The sequence below is a fragment of the Anolis carolinensis genome, chromosome 6, assembly GCF_035594765.1.
Source record: "Anolis carolinensis isolate JA03-04 chromosome 6, rAnoCar3.1.pri, whole genome shotgun sequence".
Classification (NCBI taxonomy): Eukaryota; Metazoa; Chordata; class Lepidosauria; order Squamata; family Dactyloidae; genus Anolis; species Anolis carolinensis.
In genome coordinates, this window is record NC_085846.1 from 61,678,730 (window position 1) to 61,704,566 (window position 25,837).

The window sequence follows — 25,837 nt, forward strand, 5'->3', positions numbered from 1 at the left end:
TGACCATGGTGGTCCATGCCTTAGTTACCTCTAGACTGGACTATTGTGATGCGCTCTACGTGGGGCTGCCTTTGAAGATGGCCCGGAAATTACAACTAGTACAGCGTTCGGCAGCCAGGCTTCTAACTGGAGCGAATTACAGGGCGCGTTCAACGCCTCTGTTTAAAGAGCTTCACTGGCTGCCATTTACTTTCCGGGCCCAATTCAAGGTGCAGGTTATCACCTACAAAGCCCTAAACGGTGTGGGACCCACCTACCTTAGAAACCGCATCTCCCCCTATGAACCCGCACGTTCTCTTCGCTCGTCGGGGGAGGCCCTTCTCTCACCCCCACCACCCTCTCAGTCGCGGTTGGTGGGGACGAGAGAGAGGGCCTTCTCCGTCGTGGCCCCCCGGCTTTGGAACTCGTTCCCTAGAGAGATCAGGCAGGCCCCTACCCTCCTCTCCTTCCGGAGGAGCTTAAAAACCTGGCTATTCCAAAAGGCTTTTGACACTTAAATTGTTGTTGGACTGATCTATCTGCCCATTTTATAATAGCCCATTCTTGAGGTGTTGCCAATGTTATATTGCACTTTATTATCCATTTCAACTGTGAAATTACCTTCCCCATTTGGCACATTCTGCACTGGGTTCTATGAATTAGTCTCCTGTTTTAACATTGTATGTTTCATGTCGATTTTTACGATTGTTTTTACTGATATTGATGTTCTTATTGGTATAATTGTTTTATTACTGTGTTATCGATATTTGATTATTTTATCGGGCTAGGCCCCCATGTAAGCCGCCCCGAGTCCCTTCGGGGAGATGGGGCGGGGTATAAAAATAAAGTTATTATTATTATTATAGTATATAATACTTTGTCCAATTCTGGGCACCACAATTGAAGGGAGATGTTGACAAGCTGGAATGTGTCCAGAGGAGGGCGACTAAAATGATCAACATTGGAGAATAAGCCCTATGAGGAGTGGCTTAAAGAGCTGGGCATGTTTAGCCTACAGAAGAGAGGGCTGAGAGGAGACATGATAGCCATGTATAAATATGTGAGGGGTAGTCATAGGGAGGAGGGAGCAAGCTTGTTTTCTGCTGCCCTGGAGACTAGGATGCAGAACAATGGCTTCCTGTAGGGAAAAGGTTTGCAAGGCTAAAGCGCAAAATGAGCTCAGGCTTGCCAGGGACATTAAAAACAACAAAAAAAGAGGCTTTTTTGCCTACGTTGGTAGAAAAAGGAAGAACAAGGAGGCAATCGGACCTCTGCGAGGAGAAGATGGGATGATGATGACAGGGGACAGGGAAAAGGCAGAACTACTTAATGCCTTCTTTGCCGCGGTCTTCTCATAAAAAAAAGCAATCTTCAACCTCAGCAACATGGAATGGATGAAGGATTTGGGGAAATCCAACCCCAAATAGGGAAACAAGTTGTCCAGGAATACCTGGCCGCTCTAAACGAATTCAAGTCCCCAGGGCCAGATCAGCTACATCCAAGAGTATTGAAGGAACTAGCTGAGGTTATTTCAGAACCACTGGCAATTATCTTCGAGAGTTCTTGGAGTACAGGAGAAGTCCCAGCAGACTGGAGGAGGGCAAATGTCCTATCTTCAAGAAGGGAAAAAAGAAAGACCCAAACAATTACTGTCCGGTCAGCCTCACATCAATACCAGGCAAGATCCTGGAAAAGCTAATTAAAGAAGTGGTCTGTGAACATCTAGAAATAAATGCAGTCATTGCTAATAGCCAACACGGATTTACCAAGAAGAAGTCATGCCAGACTAATCTGATCTCTTTTTTTGATAGAGTTACGAGTTGGGTTGATACAGGGAATGCTGTGGATGTAGCCTACCTGGATTTCAGTAAGGCCTTCGACAAAGTCCCCCACGACCTTCTGGCAAACAAACTAGTAAAATGTGGGCTAGACAAAACTACGGTTAGGTGGATTTGTAACTGGTTAAGCGAACGAACCCAAAGGGTGCTCACCAATGCATCTTCTTCATCTTGGAAAGAACTGACGAGTGGAGTGCCGCAACGTTCCGTCCTGGGCCCAGTTCTGTTCAATATCTTTATTAACGACTTAGACAAAGGGTTAGAAGGCACGATCATCAAGTTTGCAGATGACACCAAACTGGGTGGGATAGCTAACACTCCAGAAGACAAGACCAGAATTCAAAACGATTTTGACAGACTAGAGAGACGGGCCGAAACTAACAAAATGAAGTTTAACAGGGACAAATGCAAGATACTTCACTTTGGCAGAAAAAATGAAATGCAAAGATACAGAATGGGGGACCCCTGTCTCGACAGCAGTATGAGTGAAAAAGATCTTGGAGTCCTCATGGACAAGTTAAATATGAGCCTACAATGTGATGCGGCTGCTAAAAAAGCCGACGGGATTCTGGCCTGCATAAATAGGGGTATAGCATCTAGATCCAGGGAAGTCATGCTCCCCCTCTATTCTGCCTTGTTCAGACCACACCTGGAATACTGTGTCCAATTCTGGGCACTGCAATTGAAGGGAGATGTTGACAAGCTGGAAAGCATCCAGAAGAGGGCAACTAAAATGATCAAGGGTTTGGAGAACAAGCCCTGTGAGGAGCGGCTTAAAGAACTAGGCATGTTTAGCCTGCAGAAGAGAAGGCTGAGAGGAGACATGATAGCCATGTACAAATATGTGATGGAAAGTCATAGGGAGGAGGGAGCGAGCTTGTTTTCTGCTGCCCCGCAGACTAGGACGCGGAGCAATGGCTTCAAACTACAAGAAAGGAGATTCCACCTGAACATCAGGAAGAACTTCTTCACTGTGAGAAGGGCTGTTCGGCAGTGGAACTCTCTGGTGGAGGCTCCTTCTTTGGAGGCTTTTAAGCAGAGGCTGGATGGCCATTTGTCGGGGGTGCTTTGAATGCGATTTCCTGCTTCTTGTCAGGGGTTTGGACTGGATGGTCCATGAGGTTTCTTCCAACTCTACTATTCTATGATTCTAGGAAATAATATTTTACCTGAACATCAGGAAGAACTTCCTCACTGTGAGAGCTGTTCGGCAGTGGAACCCTCTGCCCCGGAGTGTGGTGGAGGCTCCTTTTTGGAGGCTTTTAAGCAGAGGCTGGATGGCCATCTGTCAGGGGTGCTTTAATGCGATTTCCTGCTTCTTGGCAGGGGGTTGGACCGGATGGCCTATGAGGTCTCTTCCAACTCTACTATTTTAGGATTCTGTGATTCTATGAGGTCTCTTTCAGATCTAGGATTCTATGATTCTACCACTACCATAACAGCTGCCAGCAGGTGCAACGTCACCTGGAGTGACATCAAACATGCCAGAGTGACATGGAAGAGGAGAGGAGAGGAGGAGAGAAGGAATCATACCCTGCTTTAACTTCTTCCTTCACAAATTGCCTGGCACCTCGGCTGACATACTCCAGATGAGAAGTCATGGAAACTAGCCATGTCACACCCTCTGGTCATACTACAACAAGAACAGGAGGAAGAATGCAGGTTAGTCATGCAAACAGTTGTTTTGGACTGTGCCACATGTTAATTACGGAGTCTACTTCTTGATCTAAAAATAAGCTCTGTGTTCATGGGCATACATTTTTTTACATACCACCACCATGTACATCTTGGAATATGGTAGTATTGCTCCTGGCATCCAAAAATGTTTAAGATGGCATGTTTCAAATAATTTTTTCAGGCTACAAATATGCAGTTAGAAATAATTTTAGTATTATTTGCTCTATCGTTTTTTAAGTTCTTTGGTAATAGAAGATAAACAAACCATTTTCTATAAATAAATAAATAAATAAATAACATCAAGTTGAAAAGAAGTATGGCTAAAAAATACACTGATTTTTAGGGTGCAATCATATTTCAATATCATGCTAGGGTTTCAATAAATCACATGACAAAAATGTAATAAGTCTAAACATTCCTTCAGATAATGAACGGTGTAGATTTTTCTCAATATGGAAGATAATTAACCATCAATATTAAGATAAACACAAGCATGTGGACATGTTACAAGTAGGAAAGAGATACTGGGTGCATAGATACACCAAATTAGTAATTATATGTCAGGGCAACATCACATGCCTGTTTAGGTCATCCTTTTATCTTAGCTATGTATGATGAAGCTCCTCAAAACAGGTTGCTCCTCAAAACATCTTTATGACCCTGACTGAACAGTACATTACATTATATCTGGAATGAGCAATGCACATTCTATCATCTTTGTGGTCCTCAAAGCATTCCTGTGCCCATGTGACTCACTATTACCAACACTAGCATTTTTTAAAGAACGTTTAAACGTCACTCATGAAAAGGGCAATTTCCTCACATTTTTCCTTCCATGTTTCAAACATGAATTCTTGTCTTACTTTCAGGGTTTGGGTATTATGAGTTTACTCTCTGAAGACCATGGGGAGGCATGTTTGACCCCCAAACATCAAGTATGTATTAAAAATGGAAAACGGTAGTATATACAATACTTGATACAAAATGTCAATTTGCATTTTTCCATAAAGAGTTGATTAAATTGGTCTTTATTGATCAATTACATGAAACAAGACAAAATGAAGATAATATTATGATTATATACTGAAAAGAAACAACACCCGCGGAGATCTAGACAGAAGAGGAGCTAGAAAGCAAGAAGGAGAATAGAAACAGACTTCTAAATAGCACGACAAAGAGAATTGGAAGCCTACCAATACCCCCTTCCCCTTTTTCCCCTCCCTATTATTTTTCAACCCCACTTTCCCAAACTCCTTCCCCCTCCCCTTACTTCCGCTGCTTTAAAAACCCCATGTATGCACATTTTATATCTTGTTGAAAATGATTTAATAAAAATACTTAGAAAAAAGAGTTGATTATCCCATCATTATGATTATAACTTGAGTAAAGCAGCCTACAAATAGATTCAGAGGTGTAAAGATAAGAAACTCTGAAATTGCTTATTATAGGTATCAATGAAAAGATATTTAAAATGTAATCACAAAAATGGGCTAAGGATCAAGTCTAAAAATGAGACAGAAATTAAATTCTCTGATTTTGCACATTGCTTCCAGTATCTGGAACTCTGGCATCAAGATTATTTGCAATTATGTTATTTCAGTTGCTTTAGAGATCCCAGATGGAGATGTCATAACACAAAATTCTCAGTGTCTAAGGCAATGGCAGGCCTGCAAGACAGTTAACTTAATAGAGTTTTCCATTATTTTAGTCAAATTCAAATGATTGCAGTAGTGCTATATATGAATGTCAAATCTTATCATATATCTAATACAAATAAGAATAATAAAAATCTTTAGCTATTTCCATTTTAATAGATTTGAGGTTTTCACTGACTTCTTCCATTTGAGTTAAAAATGAGAATGAAATTGTTTCTCTAGAGTCATTGTTGTAGTTTCCATATTTATTTTAAAATATTTCTCTAAGCTAAAAAAATAGTAATAAAATAAATAATAATTAACAAATATTATTACCATCTTGTGATACAGATGTAGAACATTTACACTCTTACATAAGTGTTAGATCTGTGATTTTCCACTATACAATTAATTTCAATAATTAAGGTGACTCTATGCCATAAAAGTATCATAAAGTCAATAGATGGTCCAATCACGCTTTTTGAAGCAGACTTGGATACAAAGGAGAATGAGCATCCAAGATTATTTTTAAGGGTACTTAGTCATTGTACCTAAAAGAATGAAATTCCGATAATGTTACTTAGCACTTATTGTTTAAAGAGTAATATACTGCTAATGCATTATTAGCATATTTCTTTTTAGTTAAAAGGGCACTTCATAAAAATAGCTAGAATTGTCCTGCTCCTTGACATCTTCAGAATAATCAGTAATGTTACATGGTACACTAAAAAGTCAAAATATTACTAGTTGCTTTTTAAAAATGCATCCTTACACGTTGATCATGAATGTAAATTGATTTTGATTATTTTGAAGTGAATGCCTACTTCACACATCCTGAAACTCATTGCAAGGCAACATGTGCCTTGGCTCAGAAATCTGGACATTCAAAATGCCAATAGTTAAAAGCTTCATACAATTTGAGACAATGTACTCCATGGAGAAAGCATGTTACACATTTGAATACATTCAGAAAAGGACATAAATAAATGCAAATATTATAGAAAAGCCCTTTAGAAATACACCCAAATTTCCAAAGGAAGTCAAAGTAATGCAAAAGCTAGGTCAGGAAAAGGGGGATTTGGAAAAAAATAAGCTAAAGAAGAGGAGATACTTTTCTGACCATTTCATCACTTCTGAGGACTTGATACATGATCACATTCAAGGCTATATATAATCCTTGGTACAGTTCCAGTTGACTGGTGTGGATATTTGCAAGCATAAATTATTCAAATTTGGCCAGATTAGATGAATTAATACAAAAACTCAACTTTCTTTATATTTTACTGCCTTTTAGTGACATTCAATACAACACATGATAAATATTAACAGCTACAAATAGAGGTCTTAACTATAAACGCACCCACTGATAATTCAGAAAGCATAACAAAAGGGGGAAAACACATCTAGGTGACAGCAATGATTAATCATTGTTGATTTACTATAATGATGATGGACAAAATTCACAGGCAGTTGGAGTTCATTGTGATATGCTAAAAGTCCTTGCACTTTTGAGTTTTATGAAGATGGTTGGCATCTCCCAGAGTGACACTGATTATCATCATCTATTAATATTTAATACTTTCCCCTACATGACTTTCAGAAATGATACACTGAACCAAAAGTAACAATTTCCCATCATTTTCATGATCTAACAGCAAATGAATTCTACTGTGGACTAAGTGTGTCTTTGATGTGAAGAAGTTCCACCGTAAGAATTGTTTAATGAAGCGACCTTAAAGCCAATGGCATTTATCCCATAGTACTGTAATTTTTAGTCTACTTTAAGATATAATATGAACTATATATGAAATTATCTCAGTGACATTTGTGTTCCCTTTACTTATTGAACAATTCACCAAAGACAAAGTTAATGCTTCCTGGAATCTATACTGTAGCAGTCAAACACTTTTGACACTAGTAGGCTGCTCTGAAGGCATGAGATGTTCATGAAAATTCAAAATGGCAAAGTAAAGCAAGCCAGAATTTTAATAGTTCAATTTCTCTAAGAGAGTGGGAAGTGTACATATTTAGAGAGAATTCAAAATCTCCTACAGACCCTATAAAGCAGGCATGGGCAAACTTTTTTGCCTTGGGGCCTCATTGTGGGCCCAGCCGGGAGGGAGTGGGGCCATTTGTACACTGGGTGGGTGGGGGGATGCAAGGGGTAGGGCCTGGGAGAGGGCAGGGCTAGGAGGGAGCAGGGGAGGGCCTGGGGTATCCTCAAGTTGTTCTAACAGCATAAGAACAGGGCTGTTTGCCCTATGCTTATGCCGGGAGGAAGGCAGGACACTCGCCGACTGTCCCAATCCTCCTCCCCTGATCCTCGTCCCCCAATCCTCAAGATGTCCTCTTGACATTATGCCAGGAGGAAGGTGAGACAGATGGTAGCTGAGAGTGCTCAGGAGGGCTCTCAGCCACCATGTGCCTTCCTTGAGCTGTCCTCCCGGCATATGGATGAGACTGCTCTCACCTTCCTTTTGCCAGGAGGAGGGCGAGACATGCGGTAGCTGAGAGGGCTCCAGAGGGCTCTCAGCTGCTGCGGGCCGCCGTGTCCTTATGCCAAAAGGACAGTGTAAAAGAGGAGGGCCTGAGGTAAGTGCCCCGGGGGCCACATCCAGCCCCCAGGCCTTAGTTTGCCTGCTATAAAGGCTATCTTTGAATGTCAGGCCAAAAAGCAGAATGATACTCTTAGCTGTAAGTAAACTTTTCTGTGGTTATGATGGTTAAAAAACACCAAAATCAATGTAGTGATTTGTAATATCAAAATTGTGGAAATAAAAATGAAATAATATTCACTGTCAATGGGAGTGAGTAAGGCTGTTTCTTTCTATCCACTACTCATAAAAACATGTTCACATCTGCTTGTTTTGTTCAAAAAAAGGTGAGAGTACCCCATTATAAAAAATGATTGTACTTCACATGATTGAAATTTAGCTGCAGCTGGTGTGGGAAAACTACTTGACTGTATTAGCTGTTAAAAGTGTATTTCCAAATCTAATGCAAATAAAATGTTGACAAATAAAACAACATTAACATTTAAATGTGTTTTAAGAAAAAGAAGTCTAACCAAATGTGATAAAATGTCTACTGAGGAAAGCTACTGAACCTTGTCTACACAACTGAAAATGGGGAAACAGAAATCAAATCAGTATCCCACAAGAAATTAGTTTTATCTAGGGCAGTGAAAATTTAACATGAAGAAATATAACTGGGTTAGTGGAGAGGAGGAAAAACATTTTAACAAGACTACAGATTTTATTATCTGTACAGAAACTTTGGAAACTTGAGAAATGGTTTTGAAATAAAGAAACTTTATGATATCCGAAATGTTGTTTACTTTCTGTGAAAGGAATCTATCTTCTTTTAAAACATGCTAACTGTATCAGAGTACCCTGTGGATGTACCAGGAAGGAAAGAAAGCATATAATTCACAGCATTCTTTTTCTATCCAAAATGACCACATGATGACTATCTTTTTATTGCTGTTCTAAGTACATCAGATGAAGCATCAATCCGATTACAAAGTGTATTTCTACAAAGGGTTGAAAATAAGTTATTATTTTCAACAGAGAATCTTGTAGTGAATATTTATCATAGCAAGTCAAGCAAGATGGGTTTTATATATTCATTTTTCTTAGAAGATTCTTTATTATCAGGTATGAATGCTAGTATTTACACTGCAAGTTTTAATTTTAACATTATTCATGCTTTGCACTTGAATGCAGATACCCAAGAACAAAACAAAAAACTATATCTATCTATGTATAGACATTTATTACTGTTTCTGTAAAATATGAACTACCTATAACTGAGGAAAATCTTCCATTTTTGTATACTTTTAAAAGAAAAGGGAATGGTATAAGTATAGATGCATGTACCATTAATTACTGGGACATGGTATGAGTGATTCACACTGAGGAATCTAAGAAGGAATCCTGGAGGCTTCTCAAATTCCCATCATAGTTGCCTATGACTTGTTTAAGATATCCATGGAAAGTAACACAATCAATGGCACTATTTTTCAAAAAGGGTAATAAAACAAAGGAACTGGAAACCGGCCATAATGCCCATGTAAAACACATTTACACAACAAATTGGAGCTGCTGCATTCCTAAGTGTGATGGCAGGTAGACTTTATTTAACTTAATAAAGTCAAAAAGGAACTCACAACTGAAGCCAGATGTAGTGTTAAATTCTGTAACATTATTACTGCTTAAACTGCTTAAGCTATTTTACTGTATTAAACTGCAAGTAACAACAGAAATCCATAATTAGATCTTGTGACCATTCATTTTCCTTTAACAGATGCTCAAGGCTCTGAACCAAACTGGCGGGGGTGGGGGGGGGATAGGACTGAAGAAAGCACAATTTTCATGATCATACACCAAAGTTCATTTGAACTAAATCAGGATTTAAATAATTTCTCTGAAGGGCTGGATTTTAATTATTTAAATCAGTACTTTTGAATGTGTCAGTTCATGAGCTATTTACTGCTCATCTCCACTAAGTTTCCAGGAATTCAATAGGCACAACTATGTTGTCTGTTCCTTGAATACAGGAGAGAAAACCTTGTTAGTCACCTATATCATATACTAGCTGTGCCCGGCCACGCGTTGCTGTGGCTGATGGGAATCATTTGTTGACCAGTTGGAATAGCACTGAATAGCCTTGCAGTCTTAAAGTCTGGGTGTTTTCTCCTTACGTGAATCATTGTTTGGTGAGCTGGAATACAATGGAATAGGTTTCCTGCTTGGAAGGCTGGGTACTTGCGTTGTAGGGAAATGGTTTTTTAGCCAATTTGAATGGCACTGAATAGCCTCGCTGTTTCAAAGACTGACTGCTTTCTACATAGGGGCATCCTTTCTTGGGCAGGCTGAATGAGACGAAGTAGCCTCATGGCTTGAAACCCTGAGGGTGTACTATGAAGGGGAAATCTTGCTTGGTTAGGCTGAACAGCACTGAATAGCCTTGCTGTTTGGAAGCCTGGTTGTTTCCTGCCTGGGGGAATCCTTTGTTGGGAGGTGTTAGCTGGCCCTGGTGGTTTCCTTTCTGGAATTCCCATTTTCAGAGTGTTTTCTTTATGTAATGTCCTGATTTTAGAGATTATATTGTTGCTTCCTGCCTGGGGGAATCCTTTGTTGGGAGGTGTTAGCTGGCCCTGTTGGTTTCCTTTCTGGAATTTAGAGGCCTCCATCTAAAAAAAAAAAACTAAACCCAAACATTGGGGCCTGGGGGCCTCCCTCCTTGGGGCCAGGGCGCTTCTCGGCCTTGAGGCGTTTATCTCCCAAAGAAAAGAGTTAAAAGAAACGAACCCTTGGTCCTTGCGGCCTCCCTCCGGCCTGGTGGGAAGCGGAGGTGCATCTTGGGGGGGAAGGTTCAGGCTCCGGCTCTCTCTCTGCAGGCCTTCACATCCCAAAAAAAAGAAAAAAAGAAAAGAAACCTTGGGGCCTCGCGGTCTCGGGAGGCTGAGGTGGGTCGGGGGGGACCTCCCTCTGGCCTGTGGCGCATGGAGGAGGGGGCCCTTGGGGGGGGGGTTGTTCCACGCCTGCTGGGGCCCCGCTGCAGCCTGAGAATGTTTCCTCCACGGCCCAACCGCGTGGAGGCCCCTCCTCCTCCGACTACCATGGGGCCTTCCAGCCAGGCTGACGGCTGGGGGTTTAAGGTCCCATGGAGGTTTTGGACGGGATTTTTTATTGGATCAACCTAGAGGCGTGGATGATGGGTTGTGTTGTCCAATTTCAAGGTTGGGGGGCCCGTAGTTTAGTTGTTTCGCTCGGTGCCGCGATGCCATCACTCTTTTATATATATAGATCTTCAGAAGCACTAATTTAAATCACAGTTTAAAAAACTAATGAAAGGGATTCTATTTGATCAATTTTAAGCAGGATTCTTTTTAGATTAGTATTTTTGTCCACATTCCGCTACTTTGTTCACATATATTACATCTCCCCAAATCGTCTATTAATTTACTATCTCTATTCTTGCAAGGCTGAATGTATGTGATCTCCCATCTCCATTAATAGCTGTTAACAGAATGATTGAATGTAACTAGAAGCTGAATAAATTCTATCTATGATGGTATCTTTGATACGGGCATTTTTTCAACAAATTCCTTTAAGAAAATTTTGAATGAAATCCCCTATTGAATTTAAAAAAAAATGTTTTCCCCTAACACAGAAAACAGGAACTTTAAAAAGATATATAGCAGGTTGGCAATGCCTGTTGTAAGGATGTTTCACTGTGTTCTATGATATTTTAGTACAGGCAGTCCCTAAGTTATGAACAAAATAGGTAATGTAGGTTTGTTCTTAAGTAGAGTTTCTATGTAAGTCAGAACATCAGACATATATATATATATATATATAGAGAGAGAGAGAGAGAGAGAGAGATATCCCCGACTGACCCCTGCGGTGTTTGTTTTGCTGTCTGTGCCCCTGTTCAAAAGATTTCACCTCACTTTCTGTCCCTGTGATAATTGGATTTTGGGCTTGTTGGGGAAACAAGGATTGATGAGAAAGCCTCAGTGGAGACACCTTTTCCCCATGATAACTCTTTGAGGAGTGAATGTCCCTTCCCCATTTGTAACTATGAGTCATTTGCAAATAAGATGTTGTAACTTGGGGATTGCATGTGCTGGGAAAGTTTTCAAAGGATTGAAGTCTTATAGTCCACAAAATGGACCACTGCTCCAATTCTATTACAACTTCTCCATAGAGACTAAATTAGAATGTCCTCATGGAGATGATTTTGAAGATTCACATCTTGAATCTTTCACAATACCATTATTTACCACAATTTCCAAAGTCAGGTCTTATCTCTGTGAAAAATTCTGAATGCCAGTGTATCCAAGGTTGCCAATTCATAGGCCCTGCGAATGCAGAGCCAAAATGTGAAACTTGGGCCCATCTAAACTGGCCACATATGCCAAAGCTAATCCAGGGTGGGGTACTCTGGATCAGCTCCAGGGGAGTCCACACAGCCAGCTGCTAAGCAGTCTCTGTCATGGGAGGGGGTTCATACTGCATGGCACCAGACCAAGCCAGCCTGGCAGTGGGAAGGAGTAGGTATGGCTCAGCAGGGCCAGAACCAGCTTAGCACCATATGATAGCCACCCTTATTATCCCCTTCATGTCCCCATTTTAATGGCTAGTGGTTGTCACTAGTCACCTGTTCTGAAGCTGGCTAGAACACAAAAGCAATGTAGGAGAGGGGCAGGGAGATGAGGAATTGCTCCTTCGTTCTCCCTTTCTTTGAATGCTCTAGTGCTTCAGCCAGTGTCAGTACATGCAATAAATGATGATCACAAGCAGTGTCATGCTCACTAGTCACCATTACATTGAGGACACAACAGGGATGGTAAGGGTCTATCTCTGAGCCACCTGAACCCAGGTGAAGCAGGAAGACCATGAAAACAATAGTGGTTGTTTCTGAAGCAGATCTGCCCCAACTGTTTACATATATCCAAGGTGCAGGTCAACTGCATAGCAATTTTGCTAGGTGTTGGGGTAAATCATGTGAACACTACTAAGTCCATTCACCTCTGCTCCTTCTTATTTGGCCTGTGCAGATGCCACTCAAAGAAAAAAAAAACAAGATGGAAAATACATATGCATGCACAATTATCAAAGCAGTGCTCTTGCCCTGAAATTCCTTTCTCTGAGGACCAGAGAAAAAGATTCGGGCATTGAAACTTCATGCCAAACTCTGAGACCTAGGAACCATATATCTATGTAAATTGATATATACGATGTTGCACAGGATTTATCTTTTAAGTCCATCAAATCACCATAAAATATTTCTTCATGAACTTTTTCTTGTTTTTTTTATGCATAAAGTTTAAAACTTGAACTATTCTTGTTTCAGTCAGTGCTAATGGTGATATTTTAACAATTACATGCTTTCTTTCTTAAATTAAAATAAAAACAAAGATATTAAATAACAAAGATGGCTAATGATGTTTTCTCTGAAAAAGCAAAATTCAGGGGTTCAAGGGACATAATATCTTTATAATTCCTGAAACTTTTCTCAAACTTGAATTAAAATATGCACTGCATAAGGTCCCAGAATTCTGCCTAAACTCTCTCAGCTCCCAAATACTCTCCCAGCATGTTCTAAAAGGAGCTCTCTCTGTTTATTTTTCTTCCAAGAAGCAGCACTAGAAGCAGAAACAAGGACCAAGAAAGGAGGGGAAGAATTATTTTTAATCATAATATTCTCAGTAACATGCTGCTGCACAAAAGCCTCAGGACCAGACCTACAGTACTTTGGCATTACTTTTATGCCCTCTCACACAGTTAATTAGCTTGTCCAAACAACAGAAAAGAAAAGGAGAGGAATAATTCTCCTTTTCTCTTTCAATTTTCTGTTACACATTCATTGGAAAGATAAGTAAAGAAGAAGGAGGGAAATATCTGCAGGTTAAGAACAGTCAGGGGTGTAAGGGTTAACATCAGGATGAGAGTTTGATGTAAGTATAGATGAGACCCAATTTTATGCCCCTTCACAAACTGGCACCTAAATTTAATGCTGAACTATAGCTCCAAAGTAAGTTCAGCACTTTGGATAGCTCCTTAAAATTTGAATACAGCCCAGCTCAGATCCACAACTGTCCTGCTCACTTCAAAGGATCAGTCTGAACGCAGATCAGAGATAGCTGCTCTCAAATCCAATCTTTATTGAAGAATACATGACTTTGGAAAAGTCAAGAATGACCTAATGTTTACATACAATCATTTTTATCACCTCTGATGCTACGTAACCCCACACGTAAATATCATCATCAATCCCCACCCCCAATATCACATTACTGCCATTTTCACACACTAGACCAATTATAATTGTTTATATTTTCAACCCCAAGTTCCCAGGCATATTCTATCTTCTTCTGCCAGGTGCTTCTAGGGTTGTTTATGTTATGACTCCCAGTTCAGGGCTTGGTAATTCAGCCCTGTAACTGGGTTCCATGACATGGTGCCCTCCTTTTCTTCGTCCTCCTCTTCGGTTCTTCTTTCATCACAAATCTGAAACAAACCAAACAATAATTCTATGTGTCCATTTTGTCCAAAGTACCCCTATACTTTTTCAGTAAGCTTCGATGGAATACGGGGTGTATTTTCCCCAAGCTTTTTGGCAACGCCAACTGGAAAGTCACCTCGTTGATAACACTCTGTATTCTGAATGGTCCAATATATTTAGGGCCCAATTTTTTTGAAGGTAGCCCCAATTTGATGTTTTGGGTACTTAACCATACTAGATCTCCTTTCTCCAATTTATCGCCTTCCACCCTTTTTTTGTCTGCGAATGTTTTATACTTTTTGTGTGCTTCCTTTAAGGATGCAGTCACTTGACCCCAGCATTCTAGCATTTGATTTTTCCATTTCCCTGCCCCTGTTTCCTCATTCTCTGTCCATTTTGGCAACTGGGGCAGAGGTTGTATTTCATACCCGTAAACTATTTCAAAGGGAGTTTTATTTGTTGCTGAATGTATAGTCGAATTAAAAGCTAGTTCTGCAAAAGCCAACCACTTAGACCAGTCATTTTGTCTTATATTAGAATACATTCGAAGGAACTGCCCAAGTGTCTGCTGAGTACGTTCCACTGCTCCGTTTGTCATGGGGTGAAAAGCAGAACTTAGACTCCTTTCTGCTCCCAGCATTTCCAAAAAATTTTCCCAAAATTTTGCTGTGAATTGAACTCCTCTGTCACTGACCACCCTACTGGGACATCCATGAAGTTTGTAAATATGATTTATGTATAATTCAGCTAGTTTCTCTGCCGATGGTAATTTCGTCAGTGGTATAAAGTGGGCCTGTTTAGAAAATAAATCTAATACTGTCCAAATATAACGATGTCCTTTGCTGACCGGCAGTTCCCCTACAAAGTCCATAGCTACACATTCCCAAGGTCTGGTAGGTTCCACTACTGTTTGTAATAATCCCATTGGCTTCCCTCCTCTTGATTTATTTCTGGCACAATCATCACATTGAACAACATGATTCTTTATGTCCTTCCTCATTCCTGGCCACCAACAATGTTTTGCTATTGCCTTTGTTGTTTTTGTGATTCCTGTATGACCAGCGCTCTGGTTATTGTGAAAACGCTCCAAAATCTTAATCCTTAATATTGCTGGGATATACAGTTTTTTGTTCACGAACCAAAACCCCCTCTTCTGCTCCCCCTTTTCCGAATTGGATGTGATCCACTGATCTCCCTCATAAGACTGTTTCAGTTCTTTTCCCCAATCATTTTCCCCGTCGAGTTCAATAATAGCAGTGTTCTCTTTTTGTGTTTGCGCTCTTGTCCTGACCGCTAAACCCCATTGTTTATCAGAGAATATTGTTCCCTCTTTTGCTGCGGCCAGGCCTTCGTGTTGAGGCATGCGTGAAAGAGCATCTGCCAAGACATTTTGCTTCCCTTGGAAAAACTTTAATTGGAAATCGAACCTGCTGAAGTACTGCGCCCATCTAATTTGTTTGGGGGACAATTTTCGAGGAGATTTTAAATACTGGAGATTCTTATGGTCGGACCAAATTTCAAATGGGATTCCGCTCCCTTCGAGGAAGTGTCGCCAGCATTCTAAGGCTTTTAATATTGCTAATGCCTCTTTTTCCCATATGGGCCAGCATTTTTCAGTTTCACTGAACTTCCGGGACAAATATCCACAAGGTTTTAAGTTCCCATTTTGATCCTTTTGCAATAGTACTGCCCCGTATGCACAATCTGAAGCATCGCAATGGATTATGAAAGGGCTTTTGATATCGGGGTGTTTTAGGATGGGTTCTTCTGTGAAGCATCCTTTTAGGGTTTCAAATGCCTTTTGGCATTCCGGCGTCCAACTCAGTTTGGCGCCAGGAGCTTTCACTTTTGCTGTCTCCCCTTTTCCTTTTGTTTTTAAAAGCTCAGTAAGGGGTGCGGTTATTTGTGCGAAGCCTTTTATAAAGGATCTATAAAAATTTGCAAACCCCAGAAATGATTGCAATTGCCTCCTTGTTTGAGGTACTCCCCATTCTTTTAGGTCTGATACTTTAGCCGGGTCCATAGCTAATCCTTCTGGAGATATCCGATATCCCAGAAAGTCAATTTGAGTTTTATTAAATTCACACTTGGATAATTTTGCATACAGCTTTGCTTCCCTTAGTCTCTGTAAAACTTCCCGCACCAATTCCACGTGCTTTTCTTTATCTTCAGTTACGATCAAGATATCATCAAGAAATATGAATACCCCTCGATATAATAATGGGTGCAGTATTTCATTTATAAGCTGCATAAAGCAACTGCCGCCGTTTTTTAATCCAAATGGCAAAATTTTATATTCAAAATGGCCGAATGCGCAGGAAAATGCAGTTTTCCAAGTATCCTCAGGTTTAATCCTTAATTTATGATACGCTTCAATTAAATCCAGTTTAGTAAATATACTCCCCTTCTTCAATACGGTAATTAAATCCTTTACTAATGGCATAGGGTATTTATTGTCCTTAGTAATTGCATTTAAATTTCTATAGTCGATACACAGTCTTAGGGAGTTGTCTTTCTTTCTTCTAAATAACACTGGGGCTCCTAGAGGAGAATTGGATGGCTTAATAAAGCCTCGGGCCAGGTTCTTATCAATATATTTCCTCAATTCCTCCTTCTCCTGAACAGACATGGGATATACTTTTGGTTTCGGTAAGGTTGCTCCTGGGGTTATTTCAATTTCTACTTCTACATTCCTCTTGGGGGGTAATTTACTCGCCTCTTTCTGATTGAAAACATCCACAAAGTCTCTGTATTCCGGTGGCAATAGCTGTGGGTCTATTTCGCCTGCTTCATCTCCCTCGTCCTCCTCTCCTGCTAATTTGCTTATCTCCCATCGCGTCTGTTGTTCTTTAAATGCCAGGCTCTTCCCTCTCCAATCTACTTCAGGGTTTGCCTGTTCAAGCCACGGTATCCCTAGTATTACGTGGTATGTGGCAATAGGGGCTATCACAAAGGATATTCTTCCTTCCCATTTGCCTATTTTACATGGGACCCCTTGCATTTCCTTTGTAGATACTTCCCCAGCAGCAACTGATCCATCTAGCTGCGAAAATGCAATTGGGGAGTCAAGAAATGTCTGCTGGCATTTCAGTGCTTCTGCTAGTTCCGGAGTTAAAATGTTCCTAGAACAACCGCAATCCACGAATGCCCTGCAGGTGGCCCGATTCTCTAGCCCCGATAGGCAGATCGGCACTACTAGCATGCGTTTGTCTCGACTCACCAGCCTTTCCGGAGATTCTGGGGCTCGCATCTCCTCCTCCGCTCGCCTCCCGACTGCTGGCTTGGGCTTTGAGGGTTTTGGCGGCTCCCCCTTCCGGGCCCAACATTCCGCTGCTCGATGGCCCGTCTTCCCACATACAAAGCATCCCGGTTTGGGTTTGTTGTCATCTCCTTTGAAGGGGATCCCCGGCCTTGCTCCGGGCCTTTCCTGCTTCCTCGTTTCTCCTCGACCTCTCGCCGTCGGTCTTTGCTGGCCGCCGCCGCCCCTGAAACGCTTCACTTGGGCTAGGGTGGATTCAACGCGCCCCGCTAGTTGTATCCAGCCCCGTAATGTTTCTGGGTCGTCTCTATGTGCCGCCCAACTAAAAACCTCGGGGCGTAGTCCCTCCTTGAATATTTCCACTTTGGTCACTTCAGACCACTCTGGTACCTTTTCTGCGAGATGGAGGAATTCCTCTGCGTACTCGGGCACCGTTTTGTCCCTCTGCTTTATTCCTTTAAGCTGGTCTCGAGCCCTCAATTGCTCTAGCCGGTCTCGGAACCGGTTTTCCAGTGCGGCGAGGAAGCGGGGCACTGACCTCAGGCACGGGTCGCTTCTGGCATGTAGTTGTACATACCAGCTGGCCGCTCCTCTCTTTAGCGTGTTGCCGATGGCCCGAACCATGCTTGCTTCGGAGGGGAATGTGTGTGCATTGTCTTCTATATATCCTCTGACGCTGATGAGGAAAAAGTTCAGTTCAGATGATTCCCCTCCGTATTCCAGTTTGAGATCTTCCCTCCTTTGCATCCATTCTACAGCCCGCTGCTGCTGTCTGGGGGGCATGGGGAAGGGTTGCATCGGGTTTCCTTGGACGGCTCCTTTTAACACGCCGCGCCCCACTCCGGCGGTCGTCCTGCGCGGCTCCCGAAATTCTGCCGCTGCTGTCGGTCCTTCCACCCACCCGAATTCGGGCCTCGCTGTAGCCCCTCGCCTTTCCTCGCCGTACGGCATATTCTCCTCCCCTTCCTGGGTCTCCGGCTCCTCTCCGCCTTCATCTGCTAATCCACTGGACCCAATTCCTGGCCCCAGGGGTCTTTCCACCCCGACGCCCATTCGGGGGGTTGGAAGCTGGATAGGAAGTTCTATTGGAGTCGGTGGTCTCAGAGTTCCCCGAGCGTGCTGGTGCTCCACCTCGCGCGCCATTCTGTCCCGGAACTCCAGTTCCTGCCAGTATTCTTCATCCCCCTCGCTCCTCGCCGCCATGGGGCTCTGCGTTGAGGCGCGTTGGCCCCTTTGGCTCCAAACTCCTTCCTTACGTGGCTCTGTCTCGGTGCCATATCGGGTGGGTTCCTTCTGGAGATTTTCTTCCAACAGTGGCACCAATCTCCCCACGGTTTCCGACAGCCTGGATAAATTCGTTTCCAGGATGGATAACCGCAGGGCCACGGTCTCCGGCATGCTTCCTCCAGATCCCCAACTGGTTTCTGCCGCCGCCGGAACGCCTCTTCCTCCTCTGGGAATCCTCTGGGTCACGCCGTCTGGCTTGGGGTACCCCGTAGAGGAAGCTATGGCTTGCAACGTTTCTTCCGCCAACGGCCGAGCCCCTAGCAAAGGCCTCTCTGCTCCGTCAGGGCTTTGATCTCCTTCTCCACTCATTATCACTTCACTGCGAATCCGCAGGAGGGTGAGAATGGGATTCTTGACTTAATTGTCCTGCTCACTTCAAAGGATCAGTCTGAACGCAGATCAGAGATAGCTGCTCTCAAATCCAATCTTTATTGAAGAATACGTGACTTTGGAAAAGTCAAGAATGACCTAATGTTTACATACAATCATTTTTATCACCTCTGATGCTACGTAACCCCACACGTAAATATCATCATCAATCCCCACCCCCAATATCACATTACTGCCATTTTCACACACTAGACCAATTATAATTGTTTATATTTTCAACCCCAAGTTCCCAGGCATATTCTATCTTCTTCTGCCAGGTGCTTCTAGGGTTGTTTATGTTATGACTCCCAGTTCAGGGCTTGGTAATTCAGCCCTGTAACTGGGTTCCATGACACACAACTGTCCTGCTCACTTCAAAGGATCAGTCTGAACGCAGATCAGAGATGGCTGCTCTCAAATCCAATCTTTATTGAAGAACACATGACTTTGGAAAAGTCAGGAATGACCCAATGTTTACATACAACTATTTTTATAACTTTTGATGCTACGTAACACCACACGTAAATATCATCATCAAGTCCCACCCCCAATATCACATTACTACCATTTTCACACACTAGACCAATTATAATTGTTTATACTTTCGGCCCCAAGTTCCCAGGCATATTCTATCTTCTTCTGCCAGGTGCTTCTGGGATTGTTTATGTTATGACTCCCAGTTACAGGGCTGAATTACCAAAGCCCTGTAACTGGGTTCCATGACATGGTGCCCTCCTTTTCTTCGTCCTCCTCTTCGGTTCTTCTTTCATCACAAATCTGAAACAAAACAATAATTCTATGTATCCATTTTGTCCAAAGTACCCATATATTTTTTCAGTAAGCTACGATGGAATACAGGGTGTATTTTCCCTAAACTTTTTGGCAACGCCAACTGGAAAGTCACCTCGTTGATAACACCCTGTATTCTAAATGGTCCAATATATTTAGGGCCCAATTTTTTCGAAGGTAGCCCCAGTTTGATGTTTTGGGTACTTAACCACACTAAATCTCCTTTCTCCAATGTATCACCTTCCACCCTCTTTCTGTCTGCGAATACTTTATACTTTTTATGTGCTTCTTTTAAAGATGCAGTCACTTGACTCCAGCATTCCATCATTTGCGCTTTCCATTTCCCTGCCTCTGTTCCCTCATTCTCTGTCCATCTTGGCAGCTGGGGCAGAGGTTGTATTTCATACCCGTAAACTACTTCAAAGGGGGTTTTATTTGTTGCTGAATGTATAGTCGAATTAAAAGCTAGTTCTGCAAAAGCCAACCACCGAGACCAGTCATTTTGTCTCATGTTAGAGTACATTCGAAGGAACTGCCCAAGTGTCTGCTGAGTACGTTCTACCGCCCCATTTGTCATGGGGTGAAAAGCAGAACTTAAACTCCTTTCTGCCCCTAGCATTTCCAGGAATTTTTCCCAAAATTTTGCTGTGAATTGTACTCCTCTGTCACTGACCACTCTACTGGGACATCCATGCAGTTTGTAAATGTGGTTTATGTACAATTCAGCTAGTTTCTCGGCTGATGGTAGTTTCGTCAGTGCTATAAAGTGGGCCTGTTTAGAAAACAGGTCCAATACTGTCCAAATATAACGATGTCCTTTGCTAACCGGTAGTTCCCCCACAAAGTCCATAGCTACACATTCCCAAGGTCTGGTAGGTTCTGCTACTGTTTGTAATAATCCCATTGGCTTCCCTCCTCTCGATTTATTTCTGGCACAATCATCACATTGAACAACATGATTTTTTATGTCCTTCCTCATCCCTGGCCACCAGCAATGTTTTGCTATTGCTTTTGTTGTTTTTGTAATTCCTGTGTGACCAGCGCTCTGGTTATTGTGAAAACGATGCAAAATCTTGATCCTTAGTGTTGCTGGGATATACAGTTTCTTGTTCACAAACCAAAATCCCCCCTTCTGCTCCCCCTGTTCTGCATTGGATGCGATCCACTGGTCTCCTTCATAAGACTGTTTCAGCTCGTTTCCCCAATTATCTTTTCCGTCGAGTTCAACCATAGCAGTGTTCTCCTTTTGGGTTTGTGCTCTTGTTCTGACAGCTAAGCCCCATTGTTTATCAGAGAATATTGTTCCCTCTTTTGTTGTGGGTATTCCTTCGTGTTGAGGCATGCGTGAAAGAGCATCTGCCAAGACATTCTGCTTCCCTTGAAAAAACTTTAATTGGAAATCGAACCTGCTGAAGTATTGTGCCCATCTAATCTGTTTGGGGGACAATTTCCGAGGGGACTTTAAATACTGGAGGTTCTTATGGTCAGACCAAATTTCAAATGGGATTCCGCTTCCTTCGAGAAAGTGTCGCCAGCATTCTAAGGCTTTTAATATGGCTAGTGCCTCTTTTTCCCATATCGGCCAACATTTTTCAGTTTCGCTGAACTTCCGGGACAAATATCCACAGGGTTTTAAGTTCCCATTTTGATCCTTTTGCAATAGCACTGCCCCATACGCACAGTCTGAGGCATCGCAATGGATTATGAAAGGGCTCCTGATATCGGGGTGTTTTAGAATGGGTCCTTCTGTGAAGCATTCTTTTAGGGTTTCAAATGCCTTTTGGCATTCTGGCGTCCAACTTAGTTTGGCGCCAGGAGCTTTTACTTTTGCTGTCTCTCCTTTCCCTTTTGTTTTTAAAAGTTCAGTAAGGGGTGTGGTTATTTGCGCGAAGCCTTTTATGAAGGATCTATAAAAATTTGCAAACCCCAGAAACGATTGCAATTGCCTCCTTGTTTGAGGCACTCCCCATTCTTTTACATCTGATACTTTAGCTGGATCCATAGCTAACCCTTCTGGAGATATCCGATACCCCAGAAAGTCAATTTGAGTTTTATTAAATTCACATTTGGACAGTTTTGCGTACAGCTTTGCTTCTCTTAGTCTCTGCAAAACTTCCCGGACCAATTTCACGTGCTTTTCCTTATCTTCAGTCACAATCAAGATATCATCAAGAAATATGAATACCCCTCTGTACAACAATGGGTGCAGTATTTCATTTATAAGCTGCATGAAGCACCCGCCTCCATTTTTTAGTCCGAAAGGTAAAATTTTATATTCAAAATGGCCGAATGCGCAGGAAAATGCAGTTTTCCAAGTATCCTCCGGTTTGATCCTTAATTTATGGTATGCTTCAATTAAATCAAGTTTAGTAAATATGCTCCCTTTTTTCAATACGGTAATTAAATCCTTTACTAAGGGCATAGGGTATTTATTGTCCTTAGTAATTGCATTTAAATTTCGATAATCAATGCACAATCTTAGGGAGTTGTCTTTCTTTCTCCTGAATAACACTGGGGCCCCGAGAGGAGAATTGGATGGCTTAATGAAGCCCCGCGCCAGGTTTTTATCAATGTATTTCCTCAATTCCTCCTTCTCCTGCACAGACATGGGATACACTTTTGGTTTTGGTAAGTTTGCTCCTGGGGTTATTTCAATTTCTACTTCTATATTCCTTTTAGGAGGTAATTTACTTGCCTCTTTCTGATTGAACACATCCACAAAGTCTCTGTATTCAGGTGGCAATAGTTGTGGGTCTATTTCGCCTTCTTCATCTCCCTCGTCCTCCTCTTCTGCAATCTTGCTTATCTCCCATTGCGTCTGCTGTTCTTTAAATGCTAGGCTCTTTCCTCTCCAATCTACTTCGGGATTTGCTTGTTCGAGCCATGGTATCCCTAATATTACGTGGTATGTGGCAATAGGGGCTATCACAAAGGATATTCTTCCTTCCCATTTGCCTATTTTACATGGGATCTCCCGTATTTCCTTTGTAGATACTTCCCCAGTAGCAACTGATCCGTCTAACTGCGAAAACGCAATTGGGGAGTCAAGCGCCATCTGCTGGCATTTCAACGCTCCTGCTAACTCTGGAGTTATAATATTCCTGGAACAACCACAATCCACAAATGCCTTGCAGGTGGCCCGATTCTCTAGCCCCGATAGGCAGATTGGCACTACTATCATGCGTTTGTCCCGACTCACCAATTTTTCTGGAGATTCTGGGGCTTGCACCTCCTCCTCCGCACGCCTCCCGGTTGCTGGCTTGGGCTTTGAAGGTTTTGGCGGCTCCCCCTTCCGGGCCCAGCATTCTGCTGCTCGATGGCCCGTCTTCCCACATACAAAGCATCCCGGTTTAGGTTTGTTGTCATCTCCTCTGGAGGGAATCCCCGGCCTCCCTCCGGGTCTTTCTTGCTTCCTCGTTTCTCCTCGACCTCTCGCCACCGGCCTTTGCTGGCCGCCGCTGCTCCTGAAGCGCTTTACTTGGGCCAGGGTGGATTCAACGCGCCCCGCTAGTTGAATCCATCCCTGTAGCGTTTCGGGGTCATCTCTGTGCGCTGCCCAGCTGAAAACCTCGGGGCGTAGTCCCTCTTTAAATATTTCCACTTTGGTTACTTCGGACCACTCTGGCACCCTTTCCGCGAGGTGGAGGAATTCCTCTGCGTACTCGGGCACCGTTTTGTCCCTCTGCTTTATTCCTCTAAGCTGGTCTCGAGCTCTCAATTGCTCTAGCCGGTCTCTGAACCGGTTTTCCAGTGCGGCGAGGAAGCGGGGCACTGACCTCAGGCATGGGTCCTGTCTGGCATGTAGTTGCACATACCAGCTGGCCGCTCCTCTCTTTAGTGTGTTGCCGATGGCCCGAACCCTGCTTGCTTCGGAGGGGAATGTGTGTGCATTGTCTTCCATGTATCCCCTGATGCTAATTAGAAAAAAGTTCAGTTCGGCTGATTCCCCTCCGTATTCTAGCTTGAGATCTTCCCTTCTTGGCATCCATTCAGCGGCCCGTTGATGCTGTCTGGGAGGCATGGGGAAGGGTTGCATCGGGTTTCCTTGGATCACGCCGCGCCCCACTCCGGTGGTCATTCTGCGCGGCTCCCGAAATCCTGCCGCCGCTGTCGGCCCTTCCCCCCATCCGCATACTGGCCTCACTGTAGCCCCCGCATCTCGCCTTTCCCCGTCGTACTGCACATCCTCCTCCTCTTCCTGGATCTCCTGCTCCTCTCCGCCTTCGTCTGCAAATCCACTGGACCCGATCCCTGGCCCCAGTGGTCTTTCTACTCCGACGCCCATTCGGGGGGTTGGGAGCTCTGTTGGGGTTGGCGGCCTCAGAATTCCCAGAGCTTGCTGGCGCTCCACTTCGCGCGCCATTCTGTCCCGGAACTCCAGCTCTTGCCAATATTCCTCGTCTCCCTCGTCCCTTGCCGCCGCGGGACTCTGCGTTGAAGCTCGCTGTCCCCTCTGGCTCCAATCGCCTCCTTTGCTTGGCTCTCTCTCGGCGCCATATCGGATGTGCTCTTTTTGGAGATTCTCTTCCAATATTGGCACTATTCTCCCCACGGTATCCGACAGCCTGGATAAATGAGTTTCCAGGATGGATAACCGCAGGGCCACGGTCTCCGGCATGCTTCCTCCAGATCCCCAACTGGTTTCTGCCGCCGCCGGAGCACCTCTTCCCCCTCTGGGAATCCTCTGGGTCACGCCGTCCGGCTTGGGGTACCCCGTAGAGGAAGCTATGGCTTGCAATGTCTCTTCTGTCAACGGCAGAGCTCCCAGCGGAGGCCCCTTTGCTCCGTCATGGCTTTGATCTCCTTCCCTGCTCATTATCACTTCACTGCAAATTTGCAGGAGGGTGAGAACTGGATTCCTGACTTAATTGTCCTGCTCACTTCAAAGGATCAGTCTGAACGCAGATCAGAGATGGCTGCTCTCAAATCCAATCTTTATTGAAGAACACATGACTTTGGAAAAGTCAGGAATGACCCAATGTTTACATACAACTATTTTTATAACTTTTGATGCTACGTAACACCACACGTAAATATCATCATCAAGTCCCACCCCCAATATCACATTACTACCATTTTCACACACTAGACCAATTATAATTGTTTATACTTTCGGCCCCAAGTTCCCAGGCATATTCTATCTTCTTCTGCCAGGTGCTTCTGGGATTGTTTATGTTATGACTCCCAGTTACAGGGCTGAATTACCAAAGCCCTGTAACTGGGTTCCATGACACACAACCACATCAAAAAGTGGAACAACCAGCCTCCACTGGGTCTGATTTGGGATCTAGGCATGGAGTAATCATAAAAGAACAACAATTCACTGCTTTTTAAAATAATTACTTTGGATTCGGAAGTTTGGTTGCATTCGATTTTCTGTCAGAGTAACTAAAACCTCTAAGGCCAACTGTGAAATATATGTGAAATATATTAGACCATATATGTCTAATTGGTATGCATATATGTATGTAATGGATCATAATTATGCAATTAGAATGCATATCTTTGGTATTTGCATTGCTATTTTCTTTAAATGTCAAATATATTCCATAGTGAATATGGGAAAGTGGTCATACTATCATTTTCATGATACAGTAACTTGCAAAAAGCAATATATATGTTCCATGTGCCTAACATGTTTATGCATTTATATTAAAAGGAAATATAATGTTTCATATACATAGTACTTGCACATTAAACATTATAATGCAATTATGAGTTATTTTAGAATACTCTAATAATATACTTTAATGTTTAATAGTTATTGTTTGTGTTAGATACAAGTAATCTTACAGTTTTCTAATTCACCAAGAAAATCCAAATTTAATCATACACTTGCAACTCAAGAGATTCATTGGACTTTAATAATATATGACACTGAAATGGCATCTTGATTGAAATGATATTTGTATCTGTCATTGAACCCTTGTCTAATTTTATAAAATTTATTTTGTTCAAAAGTCCTACAATGATAAGATTGACAGTGGAGA

The 25,837-nt window shown here is 42.7% G+C and overlaps 1 protein-coding gene across 14 annotated transcripts in view; it reads right to left on the reverse strand.

The window, feature by feature from the left end:
- The window catches only part of arpp21 (cAMP regulated phosphoprotein 21), a 249,253-nt gene that overhangs the window by 189,239 nt on the left and 34,177 nt on the right, over positions 1–25,837 (reverse strand). For 2 of the 14 annotated variants that reach the window (XM_008112785.3, XM_062984198.1), the window contains exon 2: positions 3,351–3,450. The exons of 11 other annotated variants lie outside the window; for them this stretch is intronic. The gene's annotated coding sequence lies outside the window, so the exon portion shown is untranslated. Of the gene's footprint in view, positions 1–1,970; positions 2,714–3,350; positions 3,451–25,837 lie in introns of those variants that run through there. One more of the 14 variants, XM_062984200.1, reaches the window with a different exon arrangement.